Raw genomic sequence first — 10,798 nt, forward strand, 5'->3', positions numbered from 1 at the left:
CGAGAAACACATTTTAAATTACGTCGTTATTGATGGAAAACGATGGAATAATCGGAAATGGGCACTGGGTAAGCAGGAGCCCAACTGTTACTGTAACTCACTACTAGTCTTCTACTGGATATGAGCGAGGCAACACACATCAGCACTGTCAAGTGGAATATGATGATGATAATTATTCGTAGCAATTAACAGTGCCTCAGGAAACATTTGTTTACAACAACTCACTAGAAGGTTTATATAGGGTATGAACAAATGCACACATGCTTGGATGGTATAGGGTAATGAGTTACTGAAAATTGTTTGCCGTGTTGAACAGTGCCTTGGTAAACAGTTGTGTGATGTTTTAAACTTCTTGTAATACTGTGAATCACCAGGTTGTGTCTTGTTGCAGTGTTCTGAACATAGTTAGCTTCCATGGAACTGATTTAATGTTGTTGTTATTGTTGTTGTTGTGGTCTTCAGTCCTGAGACTGGTTTGATGCAGCTCTCCATGCTACTCTATCCTGTGCAAGTTTCTTCATCTCCCAGTACCTACTGCAACCTACATCCTTCTGAATCTGCTTAGTGTATTGATCTCTTGGTCTCCCTCTACGATTTTTACCCTCCACACTGCCCTCCAATGCTAAATTTGTGATCCCCTCATGCCTCAAAACATGTCCTACCAACTGATCCCTTCTTCTAGTCAAGTTGTGCCACAAACTTCTCTTCTCCCCAATCCTATTCAATACCTCCTCATTAGTTACGTGATCTACCCACCTTATCTTCATAATTCTTCTGTAGCACCACATTTCAAAAGCTTCTATTCTCTTCTTGTCTAAATATTTATCGTCCATGTTTCACTTCCATACATGGCTACACTCGATACAAATACTTTCAGAAACGACTTCCTGACACTTACATCTATACTCGATGTTAACAAATTTCTCTTCTTCAGAAACGATTTCCTTGCCATTGCCAGTCTACATTTTATATCCTCTCTACTTCGACCATCATCAGTTATTTTGCTCCCTAAACAGCAAAACTCCTTTACTACTTTAAGTGTCTCATTTCCTAATCTAATCCCCTCAGCATCACCCGATTTAATTTGACTACATTCCATTATCCTCGTTTTGCTTTTGTTGATGTTCATCTTATATCCTCCTTTCAAGACACTGTCCATTCTGTTCAACTGCTCTTCCAAGTCCTTTGCTGTCTCTGACAGAATTACAATGTCATCGGCGAACCTCAAAGTTTTTACTTCTTCTCCATGAATTTTAATACCTACTCCGAATTTTTCTTTTGTTTCCTTTACCGCTTGCTCAATATACAGATTGAATAACATCGGGGAGAGGCTACAACCCTGTCTCACTCCTTTCCCAACCACTGCTTCCCTTTCATGCCCCTCGACTCTTATAACTGCTATCTGGTTTCTGTTCAAATTGTAAATAGCCTTTCGCTCCCTGTATTTTACCCCTGCCACCTTCAGAATTTGAAAGAGAGTATTCCAGTTAACGTTGTCAAAAGCTTTCTCTAAGTCTACAAATGCTAGAAACGTAGGTTTGCCTTTTCTTAATCTTTCTTCTAAGATAAGTCGTAAGGTTAGTATTGCCTCACGTGTTCCAACATTTCTACGGAATCCAAACTGATCTTCCCCGAGGTCCGCTTCTACCAGTTTTTCCATTCGTCTGTAAAGAATTCGCGTTGGTATTTTGCAGCTGTGACTTATTAAACTGATAGTTCAGTAATTTTCACATCTGTCAACACCTGCTTTCTTTGGGATTGGAATTATTATATTCTTCTTGAAGTCTGTGGGTATTTCGCCAGTCTCATACATCTTGCTCACCAGATGGTAGAGTTTTGTCATGACTGGCTCTCCCAAGGTCATCAGTAGTTCTAATGGAATGTTGTCTACTCCCAGGGCCTTGTTTCGACTCAGGTCTTTCAGTGCTCTGTCAAACTCTTCACGCAGTATCGTAGCGCCCATTTCATCTTTATCTACATCCTCTTCCATTTCCATAATATTATCCTCAAGGACATCGCCCTTGTATAGACCCTCTATATACTCCTTCCACCTTTCTGCTTTCCCTTCTTTACTTAGAACTGGGTTTCCATCTGAGCTCTTGATATTCCTGTAGGCAGTATCTATCTTACCCCTAGTGAGACAAGCCTCTACATCCTTACATTTATCCTCTAGCCATCCCTGTTTAGCCATTTTGCACTTCCTGTCAATCTTATTTTTGAGACGTTTGTATTCCTTTTTGTCTGCTTCATTTACTGCATTTTTATATTTTCTCCTTTCATCAATTAATTTCAATATTTCTTCTGTTACCCAAGGATTTCTATTAGCCCTCGTCTTTTTACCTACTTGATCGTCTGCTGCTTTCACTACTTCATCCCTCAGAGCTACCCATTCTTCTTCTGTATTTCTTTCCCCCATTCCTGTCAATTGTTCCCTTATGCTCTCCCTGAAACTCTCTACAACCTCTCGTTCTTTCAGTTTATCCAGGTCCCATCTCCTTAAATTCCCACCTTTTTGCAGTTTATTCAGTTTTAACGTACAGTTCATAACCAATAGATTGTGGTCAGAGTCCACATCTGCCCCTGGAAATGTCTTACAATTTAAAACCTGGTTCCTAAATCTCTGTCTTACCATTATATAATCTATCTGATACCTTTTAGTATCTCCAGGATTCTTCCAGGTATACAACCTTCTTTCATGATTCTTGAACCAAGTGTTAGCTATGATGAAGTTATGCTCTGTGCAAAATTCTACAAGGCGGCTTCCTCTTTCATTTCTTCCCCCCAATCCATATTCACCTGCTATGTTCCCTTCTCTCCCTTTTCCTACTGACGAATTCCAGTCACCCATGACTATTAAATTTTCATCTCCCTTCACTACCTGAATAATTTCTTTTATCTCGTCATACATTTCATCAATTTCTTCATCATCTGCTGAGCTAGTTGGCATATAAACTTGTACTGTAGTAGGCATGGGCTTTGTGTCCATCTTGGCCACAATAATGCGTTCACTATGCTGTTTGTAGTAGCTAACCCGCACTCCTATTTTTTTTATTCATTATTAAACCTACTCCTGCATTACCCCTATTTGATTTTGTATTTATAACCCTGTAATCACCTGACCAAAAGTCTTGTTCCTCCTGCCACCGAACTTCACTAATTCCCACTATATCTAACTTTAACCTATCCATTTCCCTTTTTAAATTTTCTAACCTACCTGCCCGATTAAGGGATCTGACATTCCATGCTCTGATCCGTAGAATGCCAGTTTTCTTTCTCCTGATAACGACGTCCTCTTGAGTAGTCCCCGCCCGGAGATCCGAATGGGGACTATTTTACCTCCGGAATATTTTACCCAAGAGGACGCCATCATCATTTAATCATACAGGAAAGCTGCATGTCTTTAATGAATAAACATAATAGGGCTTTCACTTACATTTCTTGACTACTGGTAAATGATAATTAATAAAGTAAAGTAGCATCCTGTATTTTGTTAACTTTATTTCATAGCAATGGATTTTCTCCCACTATACCACTTCAGTTTAGCACAGTTTGTTGTTTGCATGTCGAATCCTGCTCCTATATCGAGAAGAAGCAAATTGGGAAGAGATGTACGAGACAACTTTAGAAGACGCGAGGTAAGCAAACCAAAGTCAGTTTTGTTTTGTTGTGGAAAAACAACTAGGGTCATATGCGCACATTTAAAAACTGTGAAACACGAAGACAAAGAGAGGAGTTAAAAATGACTATATGTATATATAAGACAGCTACAAACAGGGCCGTGGACAAAGGTCTATAAAACACGCAAAAAAACTAAAAATTAAATGGCCTTCACCACATTGCTATGACGGATAAAAAGTAAAATGTGGTCGACAGCCCAGGTGTTGTTCGCTAAAACGTCTGACAACTCTTATGGTAAACCCAAATGGGAACGTAAATGGTCAGGAAATGGCAGACAGTTAAAAGTTGGGTGCAAAAAGCCACTTAACAAATGGCAACGGCTAAAAAGGCAGGCCAAATACGAAACCTAGTTAAAATGACCTCGCAGCAGGAGGACCGAGAGCAGGTCATCCAAGCCACTGGGAGAGGCTTCATAACACGGATCTTATTTTCATGAAGGTAGGACCATTGGCAATGTCAAAGTGACACCACCTCTTGACAGACGGCAACACAGAGATCATCGGATGGAGTGTAAGAATTAGCTGGCTGAGGTACGAGGACTGCAGCCATGGCAGCAGCGTCAGCAGCCTCGTTTCCTGCCAGACCGACATCATCAGGAACCCACATAAGCATCACAGTGGCTCCATCAAGAGTGAGCAAGTGACAGTTTTCTTGGACCTGTTGCACTAAGGGATGGATGGTGTACAGTGCGCAGAGGCTTCGAAGGGTGTTGAGAGAGTCTGAGCAGATGACACAACTGAAAAGCCTGTGTCGCCAGATGCACTCCGTGGCCTGATACATGGTGAAGAGCTCTTCTGTAAAAACTGAGCAATGTGCTGGAAGCCGATACTGAAAAACGTCGGCGCCAATGACAAAGGCACACCCGACACCACAGTCAGTCCGAGAGTCATCAGTGTACACATGGATACTAGTGTGAAGTTCCAAGCGAAGGTCATGAAACTGAAGGCGATAGAGTGAAGTTCGTGTAGTGTCCTTAGGAAGCGAATGAAGGCCAAAGTGAACGCGGGCCACTGCACGAAGCCAAGGTGGTGAAAGGTTCACACCTACCGGGAAAGTTGAAGGGAGTGTGAAGTTAATCTGTGGGAGCACAACTTCCTATAGAGCAGGAGCCCTATAAATTTTATAGTTTCAACGAACAGAAGAGCAACAGGCCCAAGATCTAAAGATGGTGGGAGAAACCAAATGCGCCAGCAGAAATTCACACAAATGGTATTGTCAGTGGAAAAACGAAGCCACTGTCGCTGCTCCACGAGTAAAGATGATCGAGACATCGCTGAAGACACCGTTTAATGAGACAGGTCCGTGTAGAACTGCAATGGATGGCTAAATCATCAATGAAAAGAGCTGGAGATGCCTGGCAGAGACAGGCCATTATTGGCTTAATGGCGATAGCAAAGAGGACGACACTCAGGACGGAACCCTGAGGCACATTGTTTTCCTGGATAAAGGTGTTCGACAAGACAAAACCGACATGTACCTTGAAAACTCAAAATTCCTCAAGGAAACAGGGTAGGCGGCCACGGAAGCTCCACGTGTAGAAAGAACGGAGGATACCAGTCCTCCAGCAGGTGTTGTAGGCTTTCTCCAAATCAAAACCACGGCCACAGCCTGGGATTTCTGCAGAAAGCCATTCGTGTCATGGGTCAACAAAGTGATGAGATGGGCAACTGCAGAATAGTGCACTCGAAATCCACACTGTGCAGTGGTTAGCAAATTGCGAGACTTGAGCCACATCTAGGAAATGTGCCCTCTGACCAGATGCGGTTGTACATATTAAGCAGAAAGTGCTTGCCTGCGAGAGACAGATGCTGCAACGTATGAATGTGAACAGCATCTGGCCCTGGGCAGAGGATCAGAATGAAGTGAGAGCACGATCTCACTCCCTCATTGTAAAGACGGCATTGTAACACTCATGATTCTGAGAAGAGAAGGGTATCACCCAAGCTTCATCTGCTCGTTTCTGGTGGAGGTAGGCAGGGTGATAGTGGGAGACACTCAAAATTTCCGCAAAATAGCGGCCCGAGGTATTGGAGATAGCAATAGGGTCCACGATGACATCGTCTGCCACTGTCAGGCTGGCAATTGGGTTCAAATGGCTCTGAGCACTATGGGACTTAACTTCTAAGGTCATCAGTCCCTTAGAACTTAGAACTACTTAAACCTAACTAACCTAAGGACATCACACACATCCATGCCCGAGGCAGGATTCGAACCTGCGACCGTAGCGGCCGCGCGGTTCCAGACTGTAGCGCCTTTAACCGCTTGGCCACTGCGGCCGGCTGGCAATTGGGGAATGGATCTTGGTCCTAGAGAGCCGTCGGAGGTTGGCCCACATGATGGAAGAGGGAGTGGAACTGTTAAAAGAACTAGTGAATGAAGTCCAGCTAGATTTTTTGCTATCCTGAAGAACATGACGACACTGTGCATGCATCTGTTTATAATGAATGCAGTTTGTGATTGTAGGATGATGGTTAAAAATGTGGAGAGCATGTCTCCGTGTGCGAATTGCATTCTGGCACGCCTCAGTCCACCGATGGATCAGGACACCACGTGGTAAAGAGGAAGTGCGAGGAATGGAACGTTCTGTAGCGCTAAGGAGAATGTTTGTAAGATATTCCACCTGGTCATCACAACTGGGGAAATCTTGTTCATCGAAGGTCGGCAGGGAGGAGTAAAGCCTCGTCAGCCTTAGTAAGCTGCCATTTGTGTGTGCATGCAGGGGGTAGCAGTCAGCAAACGGATGGCACACGGGAAATGGTTACACGAATGGTGTCAGAAAGAATGGACCATTCTAGATGATGGGCAAGCTGGGCTTTGCAAAAGGATAGGCCCAAATGGGAGTAGGTGTGGGAGGAGTCTGAAAGGAGCGTGAGTGCTACTGCGTTAAGGTAGAAGAGATTAAGCTGAGTAAGAAGGTCAGCCAACAGGGCACCTCTCGGACAGGTTCTGGGAGAACCCCAAAGGGGATGGTGTACATTGAAGTCACCAAACAGCAGAAATGGGTGAGGTAGCTGCCCCATAAGCTGGAGGAAGTATGCCCTGGTTACATCAAATGATAGAGGGATGTAAATGGTACAAAGGCAAAGGGGCAAGTGAGGAAGGAAAAGGCGAACTGCAACAGCTCGAAGACGGGTAGTCAGGGAGATGGGTTGACTACGAACATCATCCTGCATGATCAACACGACTTCCCCACAAGATGGAATGTCAACCTTGGGTGGAAGGTCAAAACAGATGGGGAAGAAATGCTAAAGCTCAAAGCGGTCATGAGGATGCAATTTTGTTTCCTGAAAGCAGAGTACAAGTGGATGCTGTGATTCTAAAAGCAGCCATAAATCCTCTTTGCTGGATTGAAAACCACGGAAGTTCCATCGGAGGAGAGTCACAGGGAGGAATAAATGAAGTAGTGTCATCTAAGCGGCTGCTGGGTGCCAGCCTAAGGAGACTCCCTGCTACAGGGCACAGAGGCACGATGTCCACAAGACCATCTGCCTCTGTCGGAGTTCTTCGAGCCTTTCCTGTTAGCAGAGGAAGACTCGGGTGTTGGCTGGAGGGACACAGGAAGTCTTCACGGGAGTATTCCTTCTGTCCTTTCCGGCCTGCCGGTTGTGTAGCTGGTGACTTTCGCCCCACGGGGTGAGAGTTTGACGGCTCGTTGCACAGCTGGACTAGGGCACTGCAATGCTACCGTGACACTGGGCGATTTCACAAACACAGAGCTGAATTTGAGGTCACACGTCTGCGTGGCCACGTCCTTAATGGAGCAAGATGGAGCACGAACAGTACTGTAAGTACAAGACGGTAGAACATAGGGCTTGCGACTAGCCAGTAACTTGCAAGCAACCAGATAAGGAACTTCTTCCTTTACCCGGATATCCTAGACAGCCCACTCATCGAGGTATGCGGGACAATCTCGAGAGGAGGTGGCACGATCGCCATTGCAGTCCACACAGCAGGTAGGACGAGGCGGACAATCGACCTCGTGCGCATCCCTACCACAGGTTACACATTTGGCCGGGTGTTGACAAGACATTCGAGTGTGGCTGAAACAATGACACTGGTAGCAGCACATCGGGTTCGGAATGTACGATTGGACTGTGATAACTTCGTAGCCTGCTTTGATATTGGATGGAAGCACCACTCTATCGAAGGTGACAGAAAGACAATGACACCCTGATCAGAGAGGTACGTTTGAATTTTGGCCTCGGTCAGACCTTCGAGCATCCTAGTGTAAATAACAGCACGGGACGAATTCAAAGTTCTAAAGGCCTCGACACGGACAGGATAGCCACGGAGAAGCGAAGCGGTGAGCAGTTGTTGTGCTCGAGAATCAGAAGTAGTCTACAAAAGCAAAGTGCCATCCCGTAAATGAGAGCAGGATTTCACAGGGTCGGCAATTGCATCGACACTTTTCTGAATAATAAACGGATTTACCGTTGTGAAGGACTGACTGTCTTCAGTACGTGAGGAACCGTGGTGCAGCAGGCAGGATCTTTGAATCGTTAGCCTCAATCCATTTATGTTTTGTACACATCGATTGTTAAGACGATTGGCTCATTGCAAGAAAATCCCCCACGATTGCCAGCGTCTCCGATGGCGTGCTCCTTCCGACTGGGGGGCCCCTTCACGAGGGGGCGCACCCACCTTAGGTGACTGTTCACACCTCAAGTCACACTTTCCGAACACCTGACAGAGGGACTAATCGGCAGTTAGGGAAAGTAGCAGGTCAGGCAATCACCCCTCCCTGGGCCTGACCTGTACCAGGGAGTACAAGTGAACCCTACCTGTCAGCTCGGGGTTGGGAATCACGTGTTACCCAGTCACCTGTTACGTGTCAGACACGTGGGCCGGCCTTCGGGAACACACGGGAAGGAAGAAGGAAAAAGAGGAGCCTCAAATGTCTAAGCATAGGAAGGATAGGAGAAGGTGAATGAAGAAAGGCAAAAGGAAGGAAGAACAGTGGTGACACATATGTACGTCAGCTACAGACAGTGCAGAACATTCCCAAAAACTTCCCAGACATGTTCCCCAAGGGAGGGGAAAAAGAATAGCAAAGAGGATAGACATGCAGCACAGAAGGGAAAAGATGCTGCAAAGGCTGGGGCCCTGTAGTAGCCAAGCACGAACCCACCAAATTATGCACATAACTACTGGCCAATTTCACTGACATCGATTTGTTGTAGAATCGTGGAACATATTTTGTGTGCAGACATAATGATCTTTCTAGACTCTGAGAAGCTCATCTGCAGAAACCAGCACGTTTTAGGAAACAGCGGTCTTGCGAGACACAGCTGGCCCTCTTTGTGCACGATATACAACAGGCTCTAGATACCGGGTCCCAGGTTGATGCCATATTCCTCACCTTTCGAAAAGCGTTTGACTCAGTTCTGCACTGTCGCTTGCTCCAAAAAGTGCACGCTTACGGTCTATCCGATAACATATGCGGTTAGATAGAAAGTTTTCCGACAGACAGAGAGCAGTATGTCGTCCTGAATGGGGAGACTTCAACAGAAACAAGTGTAACATCAGGCATGCCCCAGGGCAGTGTAATAGTTCCCCTGCTTTTTGCGATTTACATAAATGATCCGATTAATGGTACTGACAGCGGCATTGGACTGTTTTCCGATGATGATATAGTCTATAGGAAAGTAGTATTACACGAAAGTTGTGAACAAATCAATGAGGATTTGTAGAAAATAAATGTGTGGTGTAATGACTGGTAGTTATCTCTCAATATTAGTAAGTGTAACCTTCTGCGTACTCGTATAACAAAGCGAAAATTTCCATTAATGTATGAGTACAAAATAAATGCCCAGTCTTTGAAAGCACTAACATCCGTCAAGTATCTGGGTGTGACTATTTGAAATGATCTCAAATGGAATGATCAGATTACGCAAGTAACGGGTAAGGCGAACTCTAGATTGTTGTTTATTGGTAGAATTCTGAAACGATGCAGTCCTTCAACAAAGGAAATTGCTTACAATACAATACAATACAATTGCTTCATACAGTCTTAGAGTATTGTTCGTCTGATTCAAGAGATTGAGGAGGTCCAAAGAAGAGCGGCAAGATTTGTGACTGGTACATTTAGCCATTGTGAAAGCGTTACAAATCTCATAGAAAGTTTGAAGTGGGACACACTTGCAGATAACTCCAAAATCCAATCTTCGCCAAGGATGTAGAGCTTATATTATTACCACCAACTTTCAAATCACGCAATGATCATCATTTAAAGATAAGGGAAATTAGAGCTCGTACTGAGGCATTCAGACAGTCATTTTTCCCTCACGCGATCCGCGAGTGGAACAGAGGGGGGAGGAGGGGGTGGGAGGGATATGACTTTGGCGCGAATTGTGCCCTCCGTCACACACCTTTTTGGTGGCTAGTGAAGTAGATACGTAGATGTTGGAAGAGTAGCGAGTCCCCTGGCGAGACCAAAGTCAGTGCTGCAGATAAAGTGAAAAATATACTCTCAAACTCCAGTATTGATAGAACATGGGGTTTCTGCAAGATGGGGTAGGGCATTTTATAGAACCCATTATATAATGGATAGGTAGGGAAACATTAATAATAATAATCCACCACCACCAGTCTTCTAGTTTTTGAAATGTTACAACTACTTCCATTTTCACAGGGTGTACTGTGGAGATCACATCTAACCTCCATTTATTTTGAACATGGTTCTGAGGTGTTACAGTTTCTGGGGCAGCTACTCTTGTGTTGGAGATGGTGCGCCCCCTGTGTATAAGTGCTTTTAGTATCCAATTACTCTGCACAACCCATTACTCTGCGCAGTGTGTGTTTTCTTCCAAAACACACTGTGGTTCAGGATACCATCAGCTCTCCTCTTGACCATGATGTCCAGAAATGGTAGTCTTCTTCCTCTTTGGGCTCCATAGTGAATTTGATGTTGGGCTGTAGAGTGTTCAGACATGCAAGGAAGTCAAGGAGTTTATCCCTTCCAATCAGCAGCCCACTCTTGCCTGCAGCTGCAAATTTGTGTATAGAACACAATGAGGGATAAGCCCTGACATCATCCAAATGGAAACCCACATGCTTTTCCTTTACGTGAATGACACGTTCATCATCTTGCCCCACGGAAGGGACAAACGTCTTGACATCT

General features: G+C 44.7%; 1 protein-coding gene across 2 annotated transcripts in view; it reads right to left on the minus strand.

Annotated features, from left to right (window-relative positions):
- Window positions 1-10,798, minus strand: part of LOC126248066 (N-glycosylase/DNA lyase) — a 97,664-nt gene that overhangs the window by 26,714 nt on the left and 60,152 nt on the right. The window lies entirely within an intron of this gene.

The sequence above is a fragment of the Schistocerca nitens genome, chromosome 3 (genome assembly GCF_023898315.1).
Source record: "Schistocerca nitens isolate TAMUIC-IGC-003100 chromosome 3, iqSchNite1.1, whole genome shotgun sequence".
NCBI classification, from domain to species: domain Eukaryota; kingdom Metazoa; phylum Arthropoda; class Insecta; order Orthoptera; family Acrididae; genus Schistocerca; species Schistocerca nitens.